This window comes from Callorhinus ursinus, unplaced genomic scaffold (genome assembly GCF_003265705.2).
Source record: "Callorhinus ursinus isolate GAN/ISIS: 27379988/994484 unplaced genomic scaffold, GSC_fseal_2.0 scaffold9, whole genome shotgun sequence".
In the NCBI taxonomy this organism is placed as follows: Eukaryota; Metazoa; Chordata; class Mammalia; order Carnivora; family Otariidae; genus Callorhinus; species Callorhinus ursinus.
In genome coordinates, this window is record NW_027397071.1 from 38,057,950 (window position 1) to 38,083,648 (window position 25,699).

At 40.0% G+C, this 25,699-nt stretch overlaps 1 non-coding gene across 1 annotated transcript; it reads right to left on the reverse strand.

The window, feature by feature from the left end:
• Positions 1-17,605: 17,605 nt before the first annotated feature.
• Positions 17,606-17,713, reverse strand: LOC112824239 (U6 spliceosomal RNA). Its single transcript, XR_003208374.1, has one exon. It is a non-coding gene; the product is annotated as a U6 spliceosomal RNA (small nuclear RNA).
• Between the last annotated feature and the right edge of the window lie 7,986 nt (positions 17,714-25,699).

Sequence of the window (25,699 nt, forward strand, 5' to 3'; positions counted from 1 at the left end):
TTCTTTAGTTTTATAAATTCTTGGTGACATCTCAAATCTAAAGAGAATTTGAGCAGGAAAGACATCCTTTTCTTTAACTACTTTACACCCAATCCTTTCAGCAAACTTTCAAGAGTTGATCAGCCAGTTTCATCTTGCACTAAGTAGACAGCCACTTTATGATTGGCAAATCTTTTACAGCTTCTATTTTTGGTAATCGACTATTTTCTAAAATATGGCACCACCAAAAGATCACCTGCCCTAATGAGACAGGCAAGGAAGCTATTTGCAGACACGGGGATGTTTATTTTTTCACTCTCTCTCCAATTATTTCTGCGGCCATTGTAGTCATTCTCCCTGGGTGACACCTTCAACTTCATCAGGTAATGTGTGTCTTTTTGTTAATCGTACAATCTGGCTTTCTTATCGACCCTTCCTATGCTGTGCTCTTTCTTTTTCCATCTTGACCATTGTGTTGTGAGTAAACGAGCAAAATAAGATCCATTTACTGTATTGCTTTGGAAGAAAGTGATTGTCAGAATAACACCAACCTACTCCATGTATCTTTCCCAAGTGACACAGCTGACTGCTTTACTGACAACAACAAATGTTCATGTTTGGGAATGTTGCAAAGCCAATATAGCCAGGGAAGAGAAAAAGACATGTCATTCAGTTTTCGTTGTCAGTGATCAAATTATATCTAAAGTCTTACCGCAAAATTTATATTACTGATATGTGACAGACACCTGAACACTTTGATAGAGTTTTTAGGATGGACACAACGTGTTAAATATATTAAGTCTATTTTTGTCTTTATAGGAAAGTTACTGGGACTAATAAACTATAAACCACTCTCAAGTCAATTTTACAGTCATTTCCTTTGGTCTATTTCGTGAGCAGGCTTATTGTGGAGAACTGGCAGTGGCATAATTCTGTCCTGGGTACCTATTTTGCCCTGTAACCCTTGGCAAGTTTTTTCCTGAACTGTCTGCCTAGGAAAGTGGCAGAATTCTCAAGAGTTATTGAACATTTGCTGCTTCATAAAGATATCTAAGTTCTTCTCACTATTTATCGCAGGACTGCCTCTACTATAATGTCAAGTAGGTACTAAGAATGTGAGCTCTGAGCTCAGTTCTTAGTTATTAACTTTGTGCAAGTTACTTACCTCTTTGAGTCTCAGTTTCCTCACCTGGAAAGTGGGAATAATAAGTGTACTTACCTCATAGGGATTGAATGAGAAAATGTATGTAATCGTGTAGTACAGAGACAGAATGAGAGTAGATACTCAACAAATGCTAGCTTACTATTTTTACTAACATCAGGGCAAATGAGCAGAGGAAGTGGATGTGTGCATCATAGTGGTTATGGTGTAAGGGATGTAACGTGACCAATAACACTTCTGGTACAAGGAACCATGTCATTAAAAGGGCTTCTATTGTTCTTACCAAAAAATGAAAGGTACTCTAAATCATAGAAGACTCCCCAAAGAACATAGAGCTGGAATGACTTGGACAAAATTACAGTGCTAACCCATTGACAGTAAAAATCATTTTCAGCTTCAGAAGGAAATAAAAGTTAATGCAATGAATGGAAATGAAATAAAATAAGCTTGAAAATGGTGATTAACTGATGAATAGATTAGAAAACTCTTTAAAAATAAAACGTGACCTAGGTCAAAGATTTGGGCTAATATTTGAGTACTTAAGAAATACTGGATGTTTTACAAAAGAACTTTCAGTCTAACACTGAAACCCCAAAGCAAGCAAGCAAACAAAGAAACAAAGCCAAACAAATCAGGAGATGCTCAACTACAATACAGTAAGTTAAAATCTCTTACCATTTCCCTGGCCGTCTTCACCAATGTAACTTCCCAAGGTAACACAGTCCACTGCATCAGACAGAATAGGTAAGCTCAGACCCCAGGATGTGACATATCCAGAAATGTCAAGCAATAAAGGGAAGGCATTTGCTTTATTACCGTGAGCACTGCAGACGGGGGTTAACAATCCCATAACCTCTGACCAAGGTATCTTTCATTTGATGAAAAAGCCCTACAAATTTAACATGATAAAAGATGAATCAGAGCTCTTGAGAAAAACCATTAAGTCTTAAGTGTTAATTTCCTTAGTGATATCTTCACTCTCGATCACCTTGTTATATATGAATCATGGCATTAAAGTGAGAAAGCACTGCTCACAGACATTGAGGGCTCAGCTTTATGTCTCCCAACCCAGGTCAGGTCCTCAAACTTCTAGCAAAACCTACCAATTTGTAAGAGCCTATTTAGGAGATCTAAAAAAGGGAAAGGAAGGTTGAGGAGGGGGGATATCTGAACAAATAAAAAATGAAGACATATTTCACAGGGATCTCATTGACTTTTAGAAATACTTTGAACAACAGCCATGGCCACTGGGGTGCTGTAATGACATGCCCCATTATAAAATGTAACACTAAGTAAACGTAGGAGTGGAAATTTAACAATTGAACATTTAATGGCTGCAATTATGGCAAAAGAATAATGAACCTATTAGACAGGAGAACTGGCAATTACTCTACAGCTTATTGGAATACAGCTGTGAAAAAGTAATACAGCAGCATACTTAAGAATGGTTATTAAAAGGGGATAATGCATTCTGTTTACACTGACAGAAGCAATTTTTCTTTTGAAATGAAATGGGGCTTTTTGGTGATCAGACATATGAACTCAGATATGATGAATCCTACTATTTAAAGGTAAGACATTTTCAGATATGCCTCTCTAGCTATAAATGATGCCTCTACTAAGATCATGAGGGTGAGACATTTCTGGTGGAAGAAATGGAAGAAGATGTCAAAATGGACTTATAAACACTAAATAAATCACCTGGAGAAAAGTGGGCTAAATTTTAAATGACCCAAATAGCCACAATAAATGAAACAACTACAAGTTCAAAGATGAGGGTTGTCAAGAGAAGGTGTTTGGAACAATTACATGATCTATGAAATCATCATTTTGGTGTCCAGGAGTGATGGATGGGTCCCATTAAATTTTCAGATGTGTACGCTTCTAAGTACAATTTATATGGCCCTCTCCATTTTCAGACATACCCTTCCAAACATAGTTATCAGAACCCTGGGAGTCAGCCAAACAGCAGGCTGGCTGAAAACAATAATCTAGACAAAGGGTCAGGCACTGAAGTGCAGTTGAAATGTAGGAAAAACATCCTACCCAAGTGCATTTGACAGAATGGAGAGAGGGCTTTGTGCCTTTAAGACCTAGACACCTGCTGGAGACCGGTTTTGAAGAAGATACATTCTTGTAACAAGGTGTCATTTATGGCTATTTTCAAGGTATATTGGAAGAATAGGAGACAGAAGTCTCAACTTTACAGAATGCTGGATATTCAGAGATCTTTGGAGGAAGTCTTCTGATCTGTCTGCTAGCTGGCAGGACCATATTTAAGCCATCTAACACAGACAGAGAGAATCTTTCAGTTTGTCTTTCACTGAGGAAAACTCATTCGGTGTTTATATAATGAGAACAATTGTATACCTTCCTCTCTGTGGGGAAAATCTGCTTGAAACTCAAGCTCCGATCTCCTTTCCTATCACTCTCCATAACTGTATAGGACAGGATTGAAGCAAGGTGACCAGATCTTGAACCTCACTTCCCTGGAAAACTGTGGTGTACAGATGCCCCACCCACATCAGTCTACATTTGGCAACGATCTGGTCAGACCCCTGGAGCTTCAAGCCAGTTGTCCTCAATATGCCTTAAATAACACCCTTATGTTTTTAATGGTGTATTGTGTCTGGTCTAGGACAATTTTGATGTCTGACACATGTAAAAAGAACAAAGTAAATTATCTTTTGACCCAGAAGGAAGTTGCTTAGGGCAGGGAACGAACATGAAACTATAAAACAGCAAGGTATTTTTTACAGTTCCAGGGTCACTAACCTGTTTTTAGGATCTAATGGAATCTATAGACAATCACCCCAGAAAAATGAACATGCATACTAGTTTTGCACAGAATTTCAAGGCTAAAAACCTAGTGGGAAGTTTACAATATAAATAAAGTGGCCAGTAGCAACCTCCCCAAATAAAGCTTTTGCAACTACCAGCTCTCAAATATTTGATTTAACAAGGTCGATGATAGTGGTGAAATTAAATCCATATAATTAAAAAAAATGGTTAAAGCTAAATGGTTTTCTCAGCCTTCTTACCAAGTCAGATTCTAACTGGTTTGGATTTCACCTTCCCTTCCTTCCCATGTTCACTCCGGTGGAGGAGAGATGGAGAACAAACATTTAGGGTATGGACAGGAAGATTTTAGATAGACAGTTCCTGAGTTACGAACATCGATTGTTAGCTTTGAGAGAGGGAAGAGATGGAAGATTAAGAGACGGTTTTGCCCATGTCCTCCCACCAACTCTAGCCTCACCTCTGCACCAACCTTCTCCTCATCCAAGTTCAAGATGATGGAAAGGAATAAGAGCCCCTTCCTTCATAGGGGCCAATAAAAATGGGCTGAAAAGGACTGGCCCTTTGTAGAGTTTCTACAGTGAATTTCGGTGCCTCATCCACTCTTCTCGGTTCAGTAGCTGCCCTCCTCTGCCCACACCCCTTGGCTGTCCTTGGACTTTGGGTCTGGTCTCAAAATCAAAATCACTCTTACCCTGTTTACTTTCTGACTTGGTTTACTCTTAGATTTTGTTCCCTTGAGACAGTTGTGTTTCCTTGAGTAAGCTCCCCTTTTTGGTAAGCAGCTGCCCAACTAATCTCCACTCCCAGACTCCGAACCCCAGAGAGAGGGTCAGACTGTGGTCCTGATCATGTGCTTCTTGAAACTGCTCTGCTGTCTCTGAGTACAGGCAAGGGAAGAAAAGGAAAGGCCGTGATTATTAAGGTGGGGCGTGAGGTAGAGGGGAAAGGGTGGGTACTTGGTTGGCATGTGCCCAAAAGGTCCTCAACTTGAGACTTCTGGCTTCTCTAATGCAATCACTCAGACACGTTAGAAAGAGGACATTTTTTTTTTAATTTATTTATTTGCGAGGGGTGGGGGAAGGAGGAGAGGGAGAGGGAGAGAATCTCAAGCAGACTCCCTGCTGAGCACAGACCCCAGTGCCAGCTTGATCCCAGAACCCTGAGATCCTGACCTGAGCTGAAACCACGAGTTGGACACTTAAATGGCTGAGCCACCCAGGCGCCCCAAAAGGACATCCTTGTTACAATTTTAGGCTTGTGCACCATTTCAGATCACAGTGTATTGTGCAATGAAATAATTCTTTAAAAATATTGTAATTATGAATTGTGCAATTATATTGCTTTGTGTGTCTTAAAATTGTCAATTAATTAAATGAAAACACTTGATATGTAATCCTGGTTTGTTATTTCTTTATTTTTATATAGTTGGAGCCTCAGAAAAAAAAAAGAAATTAAAAACAGAGTAAATATCCCAGACCCCTATCTATTTCTGAAATATTCCAGACTTCTATCTATTTCTGAGGAGCCCTGGGGAAAGGAAAGAGAAGATAAGGAGAGGAAAAGAAAAATGGGAAAAAAGAAAAAAAGAGAAAGTACAAGGCTTTAGTCTGTATAGAGATTTAGTCTGCCTTTCCTCATAATCCCATTGTTGTGCTTTACCTCTCCCCATGAAAATGGAAATGCTCCCTTCCCTGGTGCTCTCTATTGCCTGATTGTGTACTGATGAATACATGCAAATTAAAATATGCAGAGGACACGGTGTGGCTTCCTTGAGAATATCCTACAGGGTTTATTAGATGTTAAAATACGAAGTGCCAAAATTCCCCGATTCTGTGATTTCACATGGTAGGGTCACCATAAACGTTGGTTATAATAAATTCAAGTGAGTTTTGGTGAATCTTCAAGTTCCTCTCCAAATATCCATAGCAAATCAACTAATAGCTCTACTTAGAGATATTCCCATGGATCGTTTGGGTACTGAATTGGCCTCCATTCACTCAGGACTTATCTGGTCAACCATTTACGTTGTATGCACAAGAGAAATGTCTGACTATTTCAGAGACCTGAATCTTTAGCCCCAACTCCACCTTTAATAGCTGTGTGATCTTCAGCCAGCCACTTTACCCTTCTGAGCTCCATTTCCTTCTCTGAAAATAAAGGCATTGAATTATGACAGCATGCGATGTGTTTTCCAGATCTAAATGCTTGTGATTCTGTGATGTTAATTGTTGTTCACTATGATGCTGTATATGCGCTAGGACGCAAAATATCAATCCTACATATTTTGTTGTCTGCGTACACTATACCAGTATTTCTAAAGCAAATTAATATTTCTATCCATGCATACAACTGGAGCCCTTGTTTTTCTGAATACATCAACAGCTTATTTTCACTTGGCATGTCAATACAGAGGTAATAGGAACTTGGTCTGAGGGACGATTGAAGAAGTAAGGTTTGTGATTATTAAGGAATTTAGGCAAATTTCTCAACGGAATACAGTCCCTTCTTAGATTGCCCTGATGAGATTTTAAAAAGTCTGACGCCAGTCCTAGCCTACCTCTGGAGATTATGCTTACATGTTTAGACACATTTTATCATATCACAGTGGGAGCTGGTTGAATGCACCAACCAACTGTGTTTTCTTGCACTAGAATTTTCAGCCAAGCAGTGATGACACAACCTGTTTGCTTTAGGACGTGCATTTAGCTGATTAGAAAATATAGAAATAAAGCTGAAGTCTGGCAAACTATGAGCTCAGAAAGATGATTAATAAGAAAGAGGAAATTATGCAGCGACAACATATCTTTATGAATGTGTACTCCCCGTAGCTAATATCTGAGGCAAATATTTTGGATTTTGAATTGGCTCATAAATGCAGCTATCAACAGAGTGAGAGTAGCATAATTCTTAGAGAATGCATATATTGCTTAAAGAACAAACATAGCTCTTTCTTACAACGTAGTGAAGCTTGGTTGACTATTGACAGAAAAACTAAAAAAACTAGAAGAAACTGTTCCAGCCCATGTCACTCTAGGTAAAGTGCATTTTACAGAAAAGAGAAGCACAGTAACCTGCTTTGAGGGCATGCAACACCATCTTTTCAATATTTTCTTTGCTGGTGTTCAATGTTCATGGTGAAGAAAGTTGCTGTTCACATACAATGTACCCTTTCTTGGTTGTCTTCATCTTTAGCAGACTTTGAGAAAAGATCTGATTGCTTTTACAAATACCATACAAAAATTCCTGCCCTAGGAATAGCTCTACCCTCTCAAATCTAACAAATTGATGCAAGGCCTTTATTTTTTTTTTTCTCATTTACTCTCCCTATAGCATATCACTGCATATATCACTGCTGATGTATTAATAATATTTAATGATAATTAGTTAGCAACATTAATAAAGCATTTTAATTCTCTTTCCCAATTAAATCAATTCCCTTGTGTGAAAAAGAAATCATTAGTAATTCCACATTGACTCACAAAATTTTCCAATTATTTTAATGTTGAATTTTCAGACTTCCACAGAGATGTGGTAAATAAACAATGCCTTGGCATGTGATAATTCAAACCTTTTCATTTCAGCTTCTACATGTGGGCATTGGAAGAGCAAGCTGGGGAGGTGTTTGAAGGGGATGGGGATTTGCACCTTCACTTGCAAATTTCAACAAGAAGCTGCTTCCGTAATACACCAGGGGGGCTGGGATTGTACCTTTTCCCTTGGTTTCTTTTCTAACATTTAATGAATCATGTTCTTCTTTTACTGTTTTCCTTTGTCTTAATATATAACACAGGCTTTGGTGTTTATAAGGAGACTGCTCATTAAATAAGGCCCTAAATCTAGTTGGATTAATGCAGTCAATGTTTCCTTCTGACTCATGGCACAGTCCCATGTGGGTCATGTGGCAATCCTGCATGGCTCTTAGCCAAGCTATGTCTTGGGGACCACAATATTTCCAACTTGCAAGTCAGGAATCTCAGAATCCTTTGCTTTTAGCCTACTGAAGAGAGAGAAGAGAAGAGAGTGTGTGGAGAAGACATATCCTCTTATCTGCCTCAGATTAGAAAGTATGCAGATTTCCTTTAATTTTCTGCCAGCAGGAATTAGTCACATGACCCCACCTAGTTATATGAGGGCAGAGAAATACAGTGAATCACAATGATATTTTGTGAGTACCAGCACTCTCAGTCATAGCTTTAAAAAATACATGGTTATTTCTTTTGGGAAGGGGGTAAAGCAAAATTCAAGGTGTAACTAAACAAAACAAAGAAATTGTCCTTTCTCCCAAGAGTATAGAGGGCTTTTTGGATTAATAAAATCTAGACACTCAATAATATCAATAATTCTGGCATTAATAATGCTGAGTATTTCCACTTTGGAAAGACACTTTTACAATACTGTATACTCAGAAACACTGACAGTTTCTGACATATGCCAGTTGCTCAATAAGTATTTGTTGGATCCATGCATGCTTGTCAATTCAGTTCAAGCCTTTAATGGCCTTGCGTCCCATCACTGGCTGGCCGATGAGGCCACTGGTAAATATAACTCTGGTTACAAACTCCTTAGCCACAATTTATAAAGATCATCAGGCAGCAAATGAACAGAGTTGCCCTCTCTGTTCTTTGGCTCTGCCCAGCCAGCTAGTGAATGTGGAACTGCTCTGGATCTGTTCTCTAGGGAGAAGAAGAAGACATACAGTTGTAGCCTTCATTCTCCTTTTTTCCCCCCCTTAAATATTTGGCTTTTTTGATTTTGAGTAGGGTAAATTCTAATGGCTGTTATAGATAAACCCCACTGAAGTTTATTCCTTACTCAGTGCAGGTACTCCTGGTCAGGCAGGCTCTCTTGTAAGTTATGTTACAGTGACTAAGTCTCCTTCCATCTCGAGGCTCCACGGCTCTCCGCTTCTGTCTCTCAGGTTACACGGGAGGGTCTTCTCCATTCAAATTGGCTGCAAGGAGAATGCATCGCAGATCTTACCTGGAAGGTTTTTAATGCAGGTTTCGTTTTTGTTTTGTTTTCTGTTTTTGTTTTTATAGGCCTGGAAGTCTTGCACATGATTTTCCCCTATATTCCACAGATTGAAATGCAGCCCTATGACCTATAACCAAAGGGAACTGGGAAATGTTTCTAAGTTATCATTCTGGGAGGAGAAAAACAGGCAATCTGTCACAATAGTCAATACAGATTAAACAGACACAGTGTTCATAAGTTAGATATAAAGTCCCAGGAAACACGAGATACTTATGTTAACAGGACTTACAAATTTGACTCCGACAACACACAGATACATATTTTATCTATTAACTAGTCACTCTTTTTCACAAACTGCCATCCACTGGGTAATGGAAAAAGAAAAGAAACTAGATTTTAGCTTAATCCCATGCTACAATACCACAGAAGCCTTCTTATCTCATGTTCTTATTATCAGTATTTGGTTGGTTACTTGAGAAATCTTAGTAAGGAAGCAAATCATAAAAATGGGTTCATAAATGCATTAAGGATTTTCGCTTAAAACATATAAATGCACACTGTTTTGCCTAGCTCAAAATATAAATGCAGACTTTCATCTGTGTGGGGATGTATTGATTGAGGCACACCTTAACTTTCTTACGTAAATTACCTCCACTATGTGTTTTCTATAATTCTTAGTTTCAGTTTTCTTAAAAAGAAGCATTTTCCAACTCCCTCTGTTCTTTTATTTGTCTCTCCCATACCTAATTTGATCATCATTTTTTAAAATGACCAAGCCTTACCAAGATTTTCATATTCATTTCTTTCTCTTATGGTGAAACACATCAAACAAATAAAAATGTGTATCTATAGTTTAAAAATAGGCTTACCACTCAGCTGTAGAAATTGACCATTCTTGTGCGCTTGGAGAAGCCCTACTGTTCCCCGCCCTGATGCACTTACTCACTCTTCCTTCCCTTCTGAGGTAAACGCTCCCTTGAATTTTAACCATTTCCTTTGCTTCTCACATAGTTTTGCTAGATGTGTATATACTCCTGGAAATATATGCTGTTTTACTTTGCTATTTTTTGTACTCTTAGATACATGTAATAATACAGAATGCCAATGACTGACTTCTTTTTCAATCAAAATTATTCTTTTGGAAACCATCCATGTTAATGTATACTTCCGTTGTTCACTCATTTTTTAAATTGAGATACAGTTGACATATGACACTGTATGGTTAAGGTGTACAACATATTGATTTCACACTTTTACACTGCAATATGATCACCGTGGTAGTGCTAGCTGTCACCTCCATCATATCACATAGCTATCATTTCTTCTAGTGTCGGAAACAGTCAAGATCGAGTCTCAGCAGATTCAATGCTTATAATACAGTTGTGTTGTCTATAATCACTATACTGCATGTTAGGTCTCCAGGACTCACTTACCCACTCGTTGCAAATACGTACCCTTAAATAACATCTCTCCCATTTACCCTCCTCCCAGTCCCTGGTAAACACCATTTTACTCTCTGCTTTTATGAGTTTGGTTTTTTTTTTTGGATTCCACATGTAAGAGATATCCTACAGTATTTGTCTTTCCCTAACTGACTTATCTCACTTAGCATCGTGCTCACTCACTCAACTGTTGTATATGACACCAGAGTTTGGATATGTCACAGTTTACCCATTCTAGTGTTGTTAGAGAGTAGGTTGTTTCTACGTTTTGCTACTGTGAAAATTCTTGTACATGTCTCCTCATACACATATACAAAATTTCCTTGGCTCTTTCTAGGATTGAAATACTGGCGTAGGTAGTGGACATGTTCAAATTCATTATAAAATGCCAACTGGTTTTCCAAAGAGACTGTGCCAGTGTATAGTCCTACTAGCCGTATATGACAGTTCTCACTGTTCCATATGAAAACCAACACCCAATGCTTCATATTTTCCTACTGTTTGTTTGGACACTAATCAATGGTGGGATAAATGCAGTAAACATCTTTTAGCAGGTTTGGATTCTTATGCCTCTCTTCATTGTGTCTTTTAGGGAACAGGAGGTTTTTGGGTTTTTTTTTAAGATTTATTTACTTATTTGAGAGAGAGAGAGTGAGCATGAGTGTGGGGAGGGGCAGAGACAGAGGGAGAGAAGCAGATTCCACTGAATGCAGAGCTGGATGCGGGGCTTAATCTCATGACCCTGAGATCATGACCTGAGCCAAAATCAAGAGTCCGCTGCTTAACCGACTGAGCCACCCAGGTGCCCCTTAGTGAACAGGAATGTTAAAAAGTTCCACGTAATTAAATGTATTGTGTTTTATAAATGGATGTCTTATGTCTTATTTAAGAAATGTGTACTATCCTAAGGTCATAAAGGAATTCTCCTATATCCTGTTTTAAAAGTTTTGTAATTTTTCTTTCACAGGTAAATATTTAAACTATCTGGAATTGATTTTTTTTGTCTGTGTAAGGGTCCAATTTCATTTTTTGTTCAGTGATGAATCAGTTGTTCTAATGCCTTTTATTAAACAATCTGTCATTGCCCCTGCCCTAAACTAATCTGCAATGCCAATCTTCTCATATATCATGTTTCCATGTTAAATAGGTTTATTTCTAGACTCCTGCTGTTCTCTTGGGCTATTTACCCCTAAGACAATACAAAACTGATAATTGCAATAGCTTTATAAAAATTTTTTTACTACCTTGTAGGGAAACATTCTCTAATTTCCCTTGTGGAAAACAGGCAACTTTATGATATTGATTTCTTTTATCCATGATCATGGTACAGTTCCCCATTTATTTACATATTTTAATACCTTTCAATAAGAGTTTATAATTTTATACTCAAAAGTCTTTTGTATCTTTATTACTGAATAGTTTATATATTTCTTGATATTATAAAATATATTTAATGTTATATTTTCTAGTTATATTTTGCTGCTTTGTAGAAATGCTAAACACATTAATAACTCAGTAGGATCTTTTGAACATAGTACATAGTAAAATATAATTGTCAAATAATGACAATTTTGTCTCCTGCTTTGTTGAAACTCATCAAATTCTTTTATTATAGTATTGAGATGATCATATAATGTTTCCTCTTTTATCTGTTAATGTGATGAATTACATTTATTGGCTTTCCAATGTTAAGCCAATCTTGAATTTCTGGGATAAATGCAACTTGGTCACAAAACCGTTCTCTAACTATGTCTGCATTTGGTTGGCTAAATAGCACTTCTACCTTTATGTTCATAAGAGACACTGAGCTATAACTTTTCCCTTCCCTGTGATCATTGTCAGATCTCATATCCACATTGTGTCAGCCTCAACAAATACAAAAGGGAATGTATTTCTTTCTCTACTCTGGGAACAGTTTGTGTAAGATTAGAATAATTTATCTCTTGAATATTTGATAGAATGTCAGTAAAACCAACAAAAATACATAAATTCTGGTTTGGTTTCATGAATGGTTATGTGACTATTCAGTTTTCTTACGTATTTGTGAATCAACTTTGGGAAGTTAGAATTATTTAGGAATTTGCCTATCTCATCTCAGTTTCCAAGATTTTTTTTGGCATGAAGTTGATCGTAATATTGTCTTTTTATTTCTTCATTTCCACTCTATGTATAGTAACGTTACCTGTTGCTTTCTTAGAATCACTCATTTGTGACCTTTTTTCTCTGATTATTCTTCCCACTGTTTTGCTTGTTTTGAAGTAACTTATCTTTCTTTTTCTTTTTAAAGATTTTTTATTTGTTTATTTGAAAGAGAGAGAATGAGAGAGAGTGCAAGAGAGAGCACATGAGAGGGGGGGAGGGTCAGAGGGAGAAGCAGACTCCCCACTGAGCAGGGAGACGGATGCGGGACTCGATCCCGGGACTCCAGGATCATGACTTGAGCCAAAGGCAGTCGTTTAACCAACTGAGCCACCCAGGCGCCTGTAACTTATCTTTCTTAAGGAACCGACATTTGATTTGTTCAAACTCTTTATAGCAGCTTTTTCTTCCTCCACTTCATTGATTTCTACTTTTATCACTGTTGTTTCCCTCTGTCCAATAGTTTAAGGTTTTCTGGTATTCTGTGTCTAACTAAATAGGTTGAATACTTAATTCACTAATTTCCAGCTGTTCTTACATTTTTTAAAGATTTATTTACTTATTATTTTAGAGAGGGAGGAGGGGCAGAGGGAAAGAGAGAGGGAGAACCTTAAGCAGGCTTCATGCTCAGTGCGGAGCCTGACATGGGGCTCGATCTCACCACATTGAGATCATGACCTGAGCTGAAATCAAGAGTTGGGTGCTTAACCAACTGAGCCACCCTGGTGCCCAACAGCTGTTCTTACTTTCCAATGTAAGTATTTCAGGCTATAAATTCTCCTCTAAGTAACACACTAGCTGCATACCACACGTTTTGATAAATACTCCTTCAACTACTGTTCAGTTACAAATATTTCCTAATTTCCATTGTGACTTTTTCCACCAGGAGTTTCTTTTTTGAAATTGATTTTTAAACTTCCAAACAGGGTTTTTAAGTTCTTTTGTTATTAATTTCTAACTATGTGCATTGTGATCAGAAAATAAGCTCTGCTTGACACTAATCCTTTGAAATGTATTGAGGTTCTCTTTATGGCCTAGTACAGCATTAATTTTTATGAATATGCCATGTGTACTGGAGAAGAATGTGTGTTCTGGAGTTTGGAGATATAATGTTCCTACTAGTCCTAAATAATTCATTGTGCTATTTAAATTTCATCTATCCTTACTCAATTTTGGCTGCTTGATTCTATCAGTTATTGAGTACCTATGTTAAGTGCCCCCATTTTGATAGTGGACTGTCAATATCCAGTTTTAGGGTAATGATAGACTTTCAAATAAACTCTTAAGTAAGCAGATGCATATCTGAGTCTGGAGTTCAGAGAAGTACACGGTGGAAATTCAATCCTAGGAATCTTTGCATGAAGATGATCTTTCAGGGCAGAGAATAGATGAGATCACACAAAGAACAGAAATAAGAAAGAAGATTAGAAGTCTGAGGATTGAGCCATGGGGCATTCTAGTGTTTATAGGCTGTGGAGATGGAGAGGAACAGACAGAGTGACTGAAAAAAAGAAAGAAGCTAGTGCATAAGAAATAAACCCAAAGAGAGTGATATGCTGAAAGCCAAGGGAAGAATTTTTTTCAAGGAGTGTGGACTGACTGTGTCCAATGTTGCTGAATGGCCAACGAAGATGAAGACTAAGAATTGAGCAACAGACCCGAAGGATCTTGTAGCCATGTTTCTCAGTTGATGGGAGCAAAGTCTATGTGTGAGTGGTGCCAGGGAGGAGCTATTACTAACTGCCAGCACTCAGGGTGCTGGGTCCTATCTTTGCCATCAAGGAGCCAAGGGGAAGGGGAGTCTGATGAGAGCACTCAGGCTCTCCCTCTCTGCCAACCATCACCTTTACTCTGATGAGGCTGCCCCCACTCTGGTTTGCACAAACCTGTGAGGTAACCTCCTCCAGGAGCCTGTAAAGAGAGTGAGATAAGAGTCCTTGTGCCCTCAGAGTTCTGGTTCATAATCCAGAGCCCTTCTACATCCTCTTAGGGTGGAGCTTGCAACACAACATTGTCACTTCCAGTCCCTCTACTTTTTCTGGCAGACTCCTGCCCATGTTTCCTTGCAGCCGGAAGACACAGGGCTTTTATCCTTGCCTCTGTTGTATTCTTTCACTCCTTTTCCAGTCTCAGTGGTGGAAAAAAAAAGGTAATCTCTATAGTGGTAGAGAAACATATGGTGAACTAGGAGCTGAAGAAGTTTACAAAGTGTTTAATGTTTAATAATTAATAATCCATCATATTTGGCCTGTAAGAAAGGTGAATTTCCCATCTCACTCTTCCCTACTACACATGCTCTCACACACACACACAAACACACACACACACACACACACACACACACACACACACACACACTAGCTGTCTCTGGCCTGGAGGAAGATGGCTGCCTTAGATAGGCCTTCATGGGCAGATTAACATTAATGGTTAAATGAAGGAGTCGTCTTATTGGAAGCTTTGGGAACATCAGCATAACAAGCCCTCAGTTCTAAACATCAGGACTATCCCTAGAAGGGTAAAGGACTATAGATAACTCAATCAGTACAAGGTGGGATAAGGGAAATAACTGCTCTGAGACCTGAGTCAGAGAGGCCCCTTCCCTGTATCCAGCACTTTGGTAGGGACCCAACTCTGGCCCTTCTCTGTCCATGCCCCCTTACTGGGGTAGAGTGCCAGGGGCAAAGTGACAGGCCCACTAGGAACCTGCACCTCCCCCAACCCCAACTTCTAGGCCACACTCTTGGTACCAATGATTCATGGCTTAAGTCCATCACTGAGGCATATGCAGAATTCTTCCTAGAATCTGTCCTCCCAGGAGTGGACCACACCGCAAGTGAATATCCTTCTAGGCCCTGGGTGGGCTAATGCGTGGTTGTGTGTGTGTGGCGGGGGGAGCTGTAATGGAGCTCGGCAAATGGACAGAAGTGTCCAGATATATTTGAACATCCTACAGTGGGATGGAATCAGGGGTGGGAAGAGTGGGCAGTGGATTTCCCCAAACCACCAGATTTTAGCTTGAAACTTGGAAGATTCCAGGAACTCTTAAACTCAAAACCGGTTGTTAGTGAAGATGTATTTGTCAGGGGAGAAAGGTAGAACAGTTTTCATTTAACATTTTGTTAGATTGATTTATAAATTGCAAATATTTAAACATACTGTATATCTTGCTCTGGGTCCGATGGATGCTAGGGACAGAATGTAGGGAGTGGAACCTATTAAGGTTGGTGTGGGTATAAAATAATGTCATAAAATAACACACGTACATGTAAAATAAAAGTCATAAAAATGCTTTAGGTGTCCCTTTTAGTGTGACACAGCATCTTGCTGCAGCCCTTCCCAACACAGCATCCAAGCAACACCCTAACTGCCAAATCCCCATCAGGCTGGGTTCCTCATTCCTCTACAATTCCCCACCCAATGAAAAGTCACTTTCCTCACCAGGCTGTGCACCTTTCCACCCTCCTGTATTTGTCTTGTCCTCTTACTGAGCTGAATTATGCCATCTTACCAGCTCCCTTCTGCTCTGCATATAGTGAAGCTCTACTCGCCTTTCCAATCTTAGCACAAAGCCCAACCACGGTGATTTCTGATCATCCATTTAGGGTTCTGTGGCTCCCAGTAGCATTTGAGCCCCTGAGGTCAGGGAGAATATCGGATTCATCCTTGTTTCTCTAGGCCTCTGCCAGAATCCTACACATGCAAGGCATTCACTGAGTGTCTTTAGGATAGATGAATAAATTCCCCGAGTCTTATAGCATACGTATCTAGCATGACGGGTTTAGTCCTGCATGATATACTGAATATATCAGCAGGCGGGCTGTTTCCCCTCTGTACAGTCTTTCTTACCAACTGATTTAAAATTCTGAAAAGGATACTGTAGTTATCTTTCTATGAATCTTTTGGAGTAACTAGCATAGTTGTGAGATTGCAGTTGGTTCCCGATAATATCTCGTTAAGTTGATTAGAGAAAAAAAGATGTGCAGAAAATGATTTAGGATAAAAACAGAGATAGGTACTTCTAAAACGACAGTAAAGAATGCCCTATGTCTGCACATGGATTTTGGTAAGGGGGAGGGGGAAGGAGAGAAAAACTGGAGAAGATTAGGAATTATCTCCAGATCCTGCAGTGAGAATTTCATTTCTGTTTTTTTCTTCCCTATCACTGTCCTTATTTTTAGGATTCACAGTGATCTTTGAGGCGACTCCCACTGTCACTGCACCCTTCCCTCTTATGTGCAGGCTGTCATATTGCTTGACAGTTGCATATTTCTATCTAGTTGATACAACTTGCAAATACCTTCCTAAGCATCATTCCAAATCTTGAAAAAATAATGCTCGCAGTTTTGACTTTGTATCATCTCCTAGACCAATAATGGAGCTTTAAAACCCCCTCTACTAATTCACATCAGTCTCCGGAATACTTTTTTTCTGAACATTAACACAGCAATGAATTAATTTCATCATGACATTAATTAAGTTATTTTAAAAACCATAATCACAGATAATACAGTTAAGATGGCTAAAAAGAGTCAGTATCAAGCCAAAAGCTACACTATGATTAGGCAATATATCAGGACAACACTTTTTCTCACAATTCAAGTCAAATAAAAATGAGGAATAGAGAGTGAGGTGGCTGCTGAGACGGGAAATCTTCTATAGTCACGCTCCTTTTGCATTAGCGGGGAGGGCAGGGCTGGAGCGTGAGGCAAGCCAGAAACAGAGGGAGTGAAAAGTTGATCTGGCAGCGAGAGCAAGCAATTGGATTTGCATGCATTTTTTTTCTTTTTCAAATGGCTTATTTTTAATGGTTCAAAAAATAGTCCAAAATCATCATCTTTGTATACATTCCTCTTATTCTCCTTCTCTTGTCTAGTGAAGTAAATACACACACACATACACAGACACGTATGCATATATATATATATATATACACACTACAATTATGATATACCAAACTTTGCATTTGTTTTCATTTCTTTTTTTGCTTTTTAAACTTTTATTTTAATTCTAGTTAGTTCACATACAGTGTAATATTAGTTTCAGGTGTACAATATAGTGGTTCAACACTTCCATACATCACCTGGTGCTCACCATGACAAGCGCACTCAAAAATATGGAAGGCTTCACGAATTTGCGTGTCATCCTCGTGCGGGGGGGCATGCTGAGCTTCTCTGTACTGCTCCAGTTTTAGTGTACGTGCTGCAGAAGCGAGCACTTGCGTACTTTTTTAAAGATAGAACTGGGGCAAATTCCACTTACTGAAACCTTGGGCAACTAAAGTTCTCTGAGCCTCGATTTCTTCATGTTTTATTAAATTATAGCACGAAACCAGGACTAGTGAGCAATACTTAGTATAGCAGTAGATTTTAATAGGTTGCAGCAAATAGGCTCAATCTTGAAAGAAATTTAATAAGGAAATATAAAACTCTACTCCTATGACTTAAAAAAATGACCCTATCACCAAACACACAAACGCAGTAGTAATTACACACACACATACCCAGAGTGGGACCAAGAGAACTTGTGAAAGAAAAAAAATACACCAGCTTTTAACTGTCACACACAAAAACTTCACAGAGAAATGACATATGAATTAAGTCTTGGAGGACAAATTTAAATTCCCAGGAAAAGACTTTGGCAACAGACAGATTAAACGTTCTTATTACTCCAGAGGGCTATATAGGTAGAAATATTAGAGAAGAAGACTTTAGGTCATTGGAGGACATGTCTAACCAGCAGAACAGACAAGGATGAAATAGGCCTTTTCTGAGGCCTGTGAACTCCTCATGCCTGGAACTACTCAAGCGAAAACTCACCTGAAGTTTGTATAGCATAATGGGTAATCACACGTCCTGGAAACATTGCCTGAGTTGAAATCCCAGAGCCACCTCTTTTACAAGCTGTGTCTTTTTGTGCCTCAGCGTAAAACGAATACAAAAGCTATGGCTGCCCCATGTGGTTGTTGTGTGGATTAAATAATTAACACATGTAAAGCACATGAGTGCTATGTAAGCTTTAGACATTATTAATGATATTATTTCTTGGCGGGATTATTGTAGAGGAACTCATGTTTTGGATTTGGTGAGGTAATCAAAAAGGGATCTGCCTCCTCTGAGATCCTATGATCCCATGTTTCTATATTCCCTGACTTCAAGGGATTGAAACTGCCAATCAATTGAGTACTGGCTGAAGCATCTTTGAAAAACAAAACAAAACAAAATAATAACAACAAAAACCCATGTTTCTCTTAAAAAGACCTTCATCATCCTTTTTAAGATAGTAATGAATAGCCTGTTTGAACAACTATTCGTATAATTATTTTATAACTCCTAAAAGAAAACAGCTCCCCTCAAACCGGCCTTTGAGCACCTCGGAGAAGCAGGGATAGGTAGAAAGGGAAGGGGGGTGGGAATCAAAATCAAATTCATTTCAGAAGAAAACAGTCTCTAAATGATTTTATAGTGTGATGTAGATGAAATGAAAGATGGTTGTTTTGGGCCATGGTGAATACGTTCCCTTGCTGTGAGGAGGGAGCTTCCCTGGGGGTCAGGATGGCAGCCGTAGTGGGTGTCCACACCTTGAGGGAACGCAGTAATTCCCTATTGCAAACAGCTTCTTCACTGTCCTCACCTGCCTCGGTCCTCCCTGTCCCCAGTCCATTCTGTGCGACTGTCTCAGTGTTCCTTCTAAAATGCCAATTCACCCCCTCTTCACACCTCACAGGGGCTTCCCATCCACCGACAGTAAGACATGTAACTTCTTGATCTAATGACTCATCATCAGCCGTAGTCAAGTTCCACCCATGAGGTTTGTTTACATGCAGCTCACCCAGATGTATTTAAATCAGAGTCTCTGCAGCTGGACCCCGGGGTAAAGCAACTCAGCACAACTATCTATCCCCATTTGGTCCAGCTGCCATGACAGAGGGGTCCTTTTCATTGCATTTTAAATGGAATGATGTTTGGCAGCCCCCACATCTACCTCCCTATCAACAGCAGCAGCAGCAGCGCAAGCACTTAACAAAGCTCTGACTGAGGCAAATAGCCAAAGACAGCTTAGCCCTTTTCTCCGGCGCTGTGTCTTCCAGCTGAACCGGAGATATAACTCACGGTAGCAAACCTGAAACTGCAACTCTTGACAGATTAATTCCATAACAAAAATCAATCATGGCACTTGTTGCTGGCATACATAATATTTTGAGTTTCCTGTTGAGCATCACCGAGAAGCAGACCTCCTTGACCTTGACGACATTAAATGAATGCGCTGATACGGTAATGTAATTGGCTGGTCACCGCATGTGCCATCATCCCAGATCTGTATAATAGTGATCAGCATTGAGCTCTTGTTTCCTGAGGTTCCTCCTAAACCAACCAAATTGTCATCCTGACTAGCAGAATGTCTCTTCTGGACAAAAATAGTAGTTGCAGCAACATCCTCAGAAGGTCTTATTTTTCGACTGGTCACCTCAGGCAATATGTCAGCTGATTTGCCTGCTAGCTTTTCCCTGAGCAAATATCAGCCAGCCAAATGGGGGTGGGGTGGGGGAAGCACACACTATAAATCCCACTCTGACCATAGATAGAATACCCTCCTGTTCAGAAAAAACCCTTGTTCACTCCTTGGGCCAAAGAGGATAACAGGAAGGAAGCATGAACAGGTGGCTGGGTGAGCACATCACCTATATAATGAGCAAACTGCAAGGGTTGGAGCCATGGGCGTGCAAGGTGGATGGAATGGAGAGAAGAAAACAAACTTCTCATTTTTAACATTAGAGGGACTAGATTATACCTGACAATATGAATTGCATTTGGGGCAGAAGAGCCATCTGGAAAAGGGCTATTGACAGTTCCCCTGGATTGCTCAACATGGTATGGGTCCGGATGGGTGAAGACTTCCATGGTTGATGTCACCTGAGAGGCAAAACTTCTAAGGAGCCTAGAGTGAATTCCCCAGAAACCAGGACCATTCTTGCTGGAAACCAGTATTTTCCCAGAAACCAGGACCACTCTTGCTGATTTGCCCCATTTGGTTATTTACAATTAAAACAAGTGATATTTGGGCTGCCCGGGAAGGAGAGATGATGTGGCCACCATCCCCAGCAACTGATGCCTATAGGGAAGTCTTGTGTGCCATGTCTACCCGGAAGCACCCTTGCACGAATATTTCAAGTATTCAAATATGGTTTAGATACCTGCATGCCAAATGGAGATATTTCATTCTCAAAGCTCTCAATTTACCTTTTTATAAAATGATCCTGTGGCAAAAGGGAAGAGCTAATTAAGCATTTCATTATCTGACTGATATAATGAAGCACAAAGTGACAGTGAAAAAAATCAGCATTGGGAAACATCTGTCCCACTCTAATGCTGAGAATGTCACAGCCTAGGACAGCATCTGCAGACGGAGGTTTTTAAAAATTGAAATAGAGGAATCTTCAAATAGCATGTTATAGAAATACCTCCGGGGAATAAACCCTAGGTAGAGTTTGCTCTTCAAACCTGTACATAGAATTTACTGTTCTTAGAAATGATAGTGTATCTGTACAAAGGAAATCATGTTCAAGTTGGCAGTGATTTAATGAATACAAGAAAATTATACTAGAATTTACTGTGTGTTGTCTCTTTCATGCTCAAGGCTTTCCGAAGTGTCTTACTAACAAGCAATTAAAATGTCAAGAGACCAGGGATGGTGGGCAATGGTAAAATGTCTACTCTTATCCCGGTAGCTTACAAATTGCCTAGAATATCTCCTTGGTTGCTGAAGAATGTTGACTGTGGATGTCACAGCTGTCCCTGCAATTGTTTAAACAGGCAATGAGATCTGGGATTCTCCCTGGTTAGTGGAGTTTAAGAGAGAACTCCATTTGTAGCCTCTTCTATTAATACTGTAGTAAATCAGTATGCACACAGGGCTATGCATTTATCCTGAAAATGTGCTGCCCAAAGTTGCATCACTCAAAAGTACCTAAGCAAATAAAAGCACTTGGCTTAATTATTTCTAATGTAAAATTAATAGATCACTAGTGTAGAAATACAGAAAATACAGATAAGCAAAAAGAATAAAAATAATTTATAATCCCACCCCAGGAAGAGTTAATTGGCACAATGTCTGGTACATAGTAGGTGCTTCAGAAATACTTGTTAAATAAATATTTCCTTCTAGTCCTTTTTAATGCAAACATATACATTGTTTAAATAAAAATTGGATCATATCCTACCTACTTTTCTGAAACCTGATTGTAAAAATTTTAGCACTAGATTGTAAATAGTTTTCCAAGTCATTAAATATTCTAGTGGCTTACACGACTGCTTAGTATTACATTTTGGGATAGATTTGGAGTAAAAATTAGACAACATTTAATAACATATTCTCATTCTTTCATCCATTCAATAAATATTTTTTGAGCACTTATTCTGTGCAAGCCTCTATTCTAGACATGTGAAGGCATCAGGTCACAGACAAAACTCTTGCCTTCAAGGAACTTAAACTGTCATTGAGGAACCCCCAAATTGAGCATGATAACTAAATGTTTGAAGATGGTAAGCACCAGGGAAGAGAATAAAGCTGGATAAATGGGATGGAGAGTATCTGGAAAGGAGAGGAAGTGTCGTAATTTTAAAAGATGAAATTTAAATAAAGTCTTGAAGAAGGAAAGGGATTTGGTCACAGGAATATTTGGAGGAAAGTGCTTCTGGCAGAGGAAACAGCCAATACAAAGGCCCTACAGTTGGAATATAATTGGCCTGCTCAAGGATCAGCAAGGTGGCCGGAGCAGGTCCAGTAGAAAGAGCGTAGAAGACATGGTTGGAGAAGCACAGAGGGAAGAACAAGAGTTTGGGCTTCTTCTCTAAGGGAAACTGGGAGCCCCTGCAGTGTTTTGAGCAGAGACATGACACAATGTGACTTCTATTTTTATAGGATCTGAGTGCTGTGTCAAGAATAGAATGTACAGGAAAATGTGTGAGAGGCTACTGCAGTGAAGCAAGCAACAGTGGTGATGGCTCAAACCAGAATAGGACTGTGAAGGTGGTAAGAAGTTCACTTCCAGATGGGTTTTGAAGGTAGTGCCAATAGTATATACTGATGGGTGGGATGTGGTGTGCAAGAGAAAGAGAAGCATGGAAAGTAACTCAAGGCATTTGGCTGAGCAGCTGGAAGGGTAGAGTTGCTTTGTATTAAGATGAGAAGACTATAGGTGGAGCAGATTTCAGGAGGCAGAGATCAGGATTCAGCTGGGGGGCATGCTAAGTTTGAGATGTTTATTAAACACCCAAGTGGAGATGTTGATTTAAAAGCTTGGAATTCAGGGGGAGTTCAGGAAACATGAGTCCAGACTGGAGATAAGTTTGGGGGATCGTGGACATAAAGATAGTATTAAGGTCAAAGGACTGGGTGAAATCATGTAGGTGTAAGTGTGGGACAAAAGAAAATCCAAAGTGCTGAGGTGTTCCAGCATTGCCATGTCCACCATGAGAAAATGAAGACCTAGTGAAAAAGACTTAATGGGAGCCCCCAGTGAGTGGGGAGGAAAACCAAGTGTGGGGTCCTGGAAGCCATAAAGAAAGTGCATTAAGGAGGAAGGTATGATGATGTCAACTGCTGCTATGGGATCACTGCCACGGGTCAAGATCTTTGTGTGAGGTAGGAAAAGGCACCCTCTCTAGGGAGATGTGCTCTTGCAAAACGGCAGTTCAGCAAATGCAAGGTGTACTAAACTCACATCCACCTGTCCCCTGTTCCGGGAGCCTTGTGCAGGCACAAGCTGCACAACCCTATGCAGTAACCCTCACTGCTGACGGGAAAGATAAGGACCAAGAATTAATCACTGAATTTAGCAACATGGATGCCGCGAATGCCCTTGACAGGAGGAATTTTGGAGGAGTGGTGGTCACAAGAACATGAATGTTAGGGGTTTAAGAGAGAATGAGAACAGAGGCATTAGAGACAGTGAATATAGATGGCTCTATATGGGGACGCTTTGCTACAAAGAGGAGCAGAGAAGGCAGGCAGTTGCCGGTGGGGGATATAGTGTCAAAGCAGCATATTTATGTGCTACTGGGAGCGAGGCACAGCATCATCTTCCTGCCTTGAACACTCCGGTGGCTTTCTTGCCGTTTGTTTACATCCACTCTCTGCATTCTACAGTCTTTTCTCCAAATATCCCGAGCGTGATCCTCTTAAATCATAAATTAAATAATGTCATAATCCCTTCCCATCACACTTCAAATGAAATCCAGTCTTGACCATGACCTGTAAGAGCCTGTCTACCTTACTCTCCCTCCTCATTTCCTACCACTTGTCCCCTCAAATATGCAGCTCCAGCCATGCTGGCCTGCTCTTCTTCCAACATGCAGAGTGTTCTCCCAGCTCAGGCTCTGCATTTGCTGTTCCTTCTACCTGGAACTCTCAGCCCCATATTTTCATAGGCCTCGCTTCCACACCTCACTCAGGTCTCCACCCAAACGTTGCTTCCCCCTGACAGGTATGGTCTCCCTATCACAAGCTCTTACTGTTGGCTTTTTCATAGCACTAATCACTACCTGACTTTATGTAATTCCTTATTACTGTTTTTCTTCCCTCAAACAAGCAAGTTCCATTCAAACGGAGATGTTGTCTCATTTTAGTCATATGTTTACCCCCAGCCAGTACAATAATGTATGGTGCAGAGCAGATGCTTAGTAAGTATATTTTACACACATGAATAATTGAAAAAATACTACTATTGACACTACAAACACTTTAATGATTTTTAACATATTGACATTAAGGGTCATATGCTGGAGTTCTGTTGGCCCCGACAGATGAGCAGAGGAGCTCCAGGGTATACCTTTCCTTGCAAGGTGTACCCTTCCTTCCAGCATACACAGGCATGTGCCCTGAAGATAGGCAAAGGACTTGTTTCAACCTAATCACACTGTTTAGGATTTTAATGTAGTGGAAAATTTTGGTAGAAAATAAAATCAGAGATGTCCTCTGTTGTAGTGGAGAGAACACCGGGTATGCATCAGAAGGGCTGGATTCAAGTCTCCACTCTATGTAACTATGCTGTGTGCTTTCTGCAAGTCACTATATCTCTCTGTGCCTTTGGTCCCTAATTCTAAATTTGTGAGAAATAAGTAAGATACTTAGAAATAAGAAGGTACTGTACTTCCCTCACCTCATTGCTTGAGGGCCAAGTGAGATATTTGGGATAGTGCTAAACAAATGCGCATAAATATTTTCTCTAGATGAAAAGAAAGTGTTTAAAGCGAATCTAGGCAAGGTGGGGGGGAGAAGGCAGAGTTCTGCTGCGACATAGGCACCATATGGCTCTTTAAAATGTGTCCCTCAGGAAGAAAAATGAGACTGTTGTTGAGACTGCAGTGAAGAATCATTCCAAAAGTGATATTTTCCAACTCTAATAAGTCTGTGATCAAACAATCAGTTTCTGGGGTAAAGGCCACTACTTTCCACCAACTGACCTGGGAGCCTGTACCATATATTTAATGTCAAGAGTGTGCAAGCATAAGCAGTTTCTGCTGCTAAAGAATGGAAAATAAAATCTTGTGGCATAAAAGACTAGTCACCCGCAACTGGCTGGGAACCAGAAGAGAAATGTGCCTCCACAGACCTCCTGATGTGCTGCCTGGCAAATGCCAACCTGTCCCTAGAGTGACCAGAGGTGGTATTTGAAATGCAGCATCTGTGTACGGCATAGTTGCAAGGAAAGAGGAGCTGCCTGAAGGGATGTGCAAGCCGGGAACGGCGGGGGAGTAGGTATAGCTCAGGGCTCTCTCGGCTGTTCCTTCTCCCTCCCTGCACTGGCATTTTCCTCCTGCTCGTCTTACCTGCTCCCATTTCCTCTTCACCATCACCTTCTGCTGCTTACTCATGGTCTGTGCCTGACCCACTGGGGTAACCCTGAACCTGAATCATTCTATGTGCAGTGGCCCAGATAACTAAAATAGCCTCTTAGTTGCCTGGGTCCAAATATTTCTAGAGAAATCTTTTTTGGCCCAGCTCACCTAAACACTTTGAGTCTGGCCACATAAATCTTGGGGCCCTGGTCTCTTTATTTTGGACTGCCCTTGAGAAAGGTGCTCATCCTTGGACTATAGCTGTGTCAGGCAGCGTAGAACTTGGCTCTGCTCATTGGCAGAGACTGTGGGCTGGGACAGATGCCTTGAGAAAGGATTAGGTGGCCTGGACATTTTAAGTGATA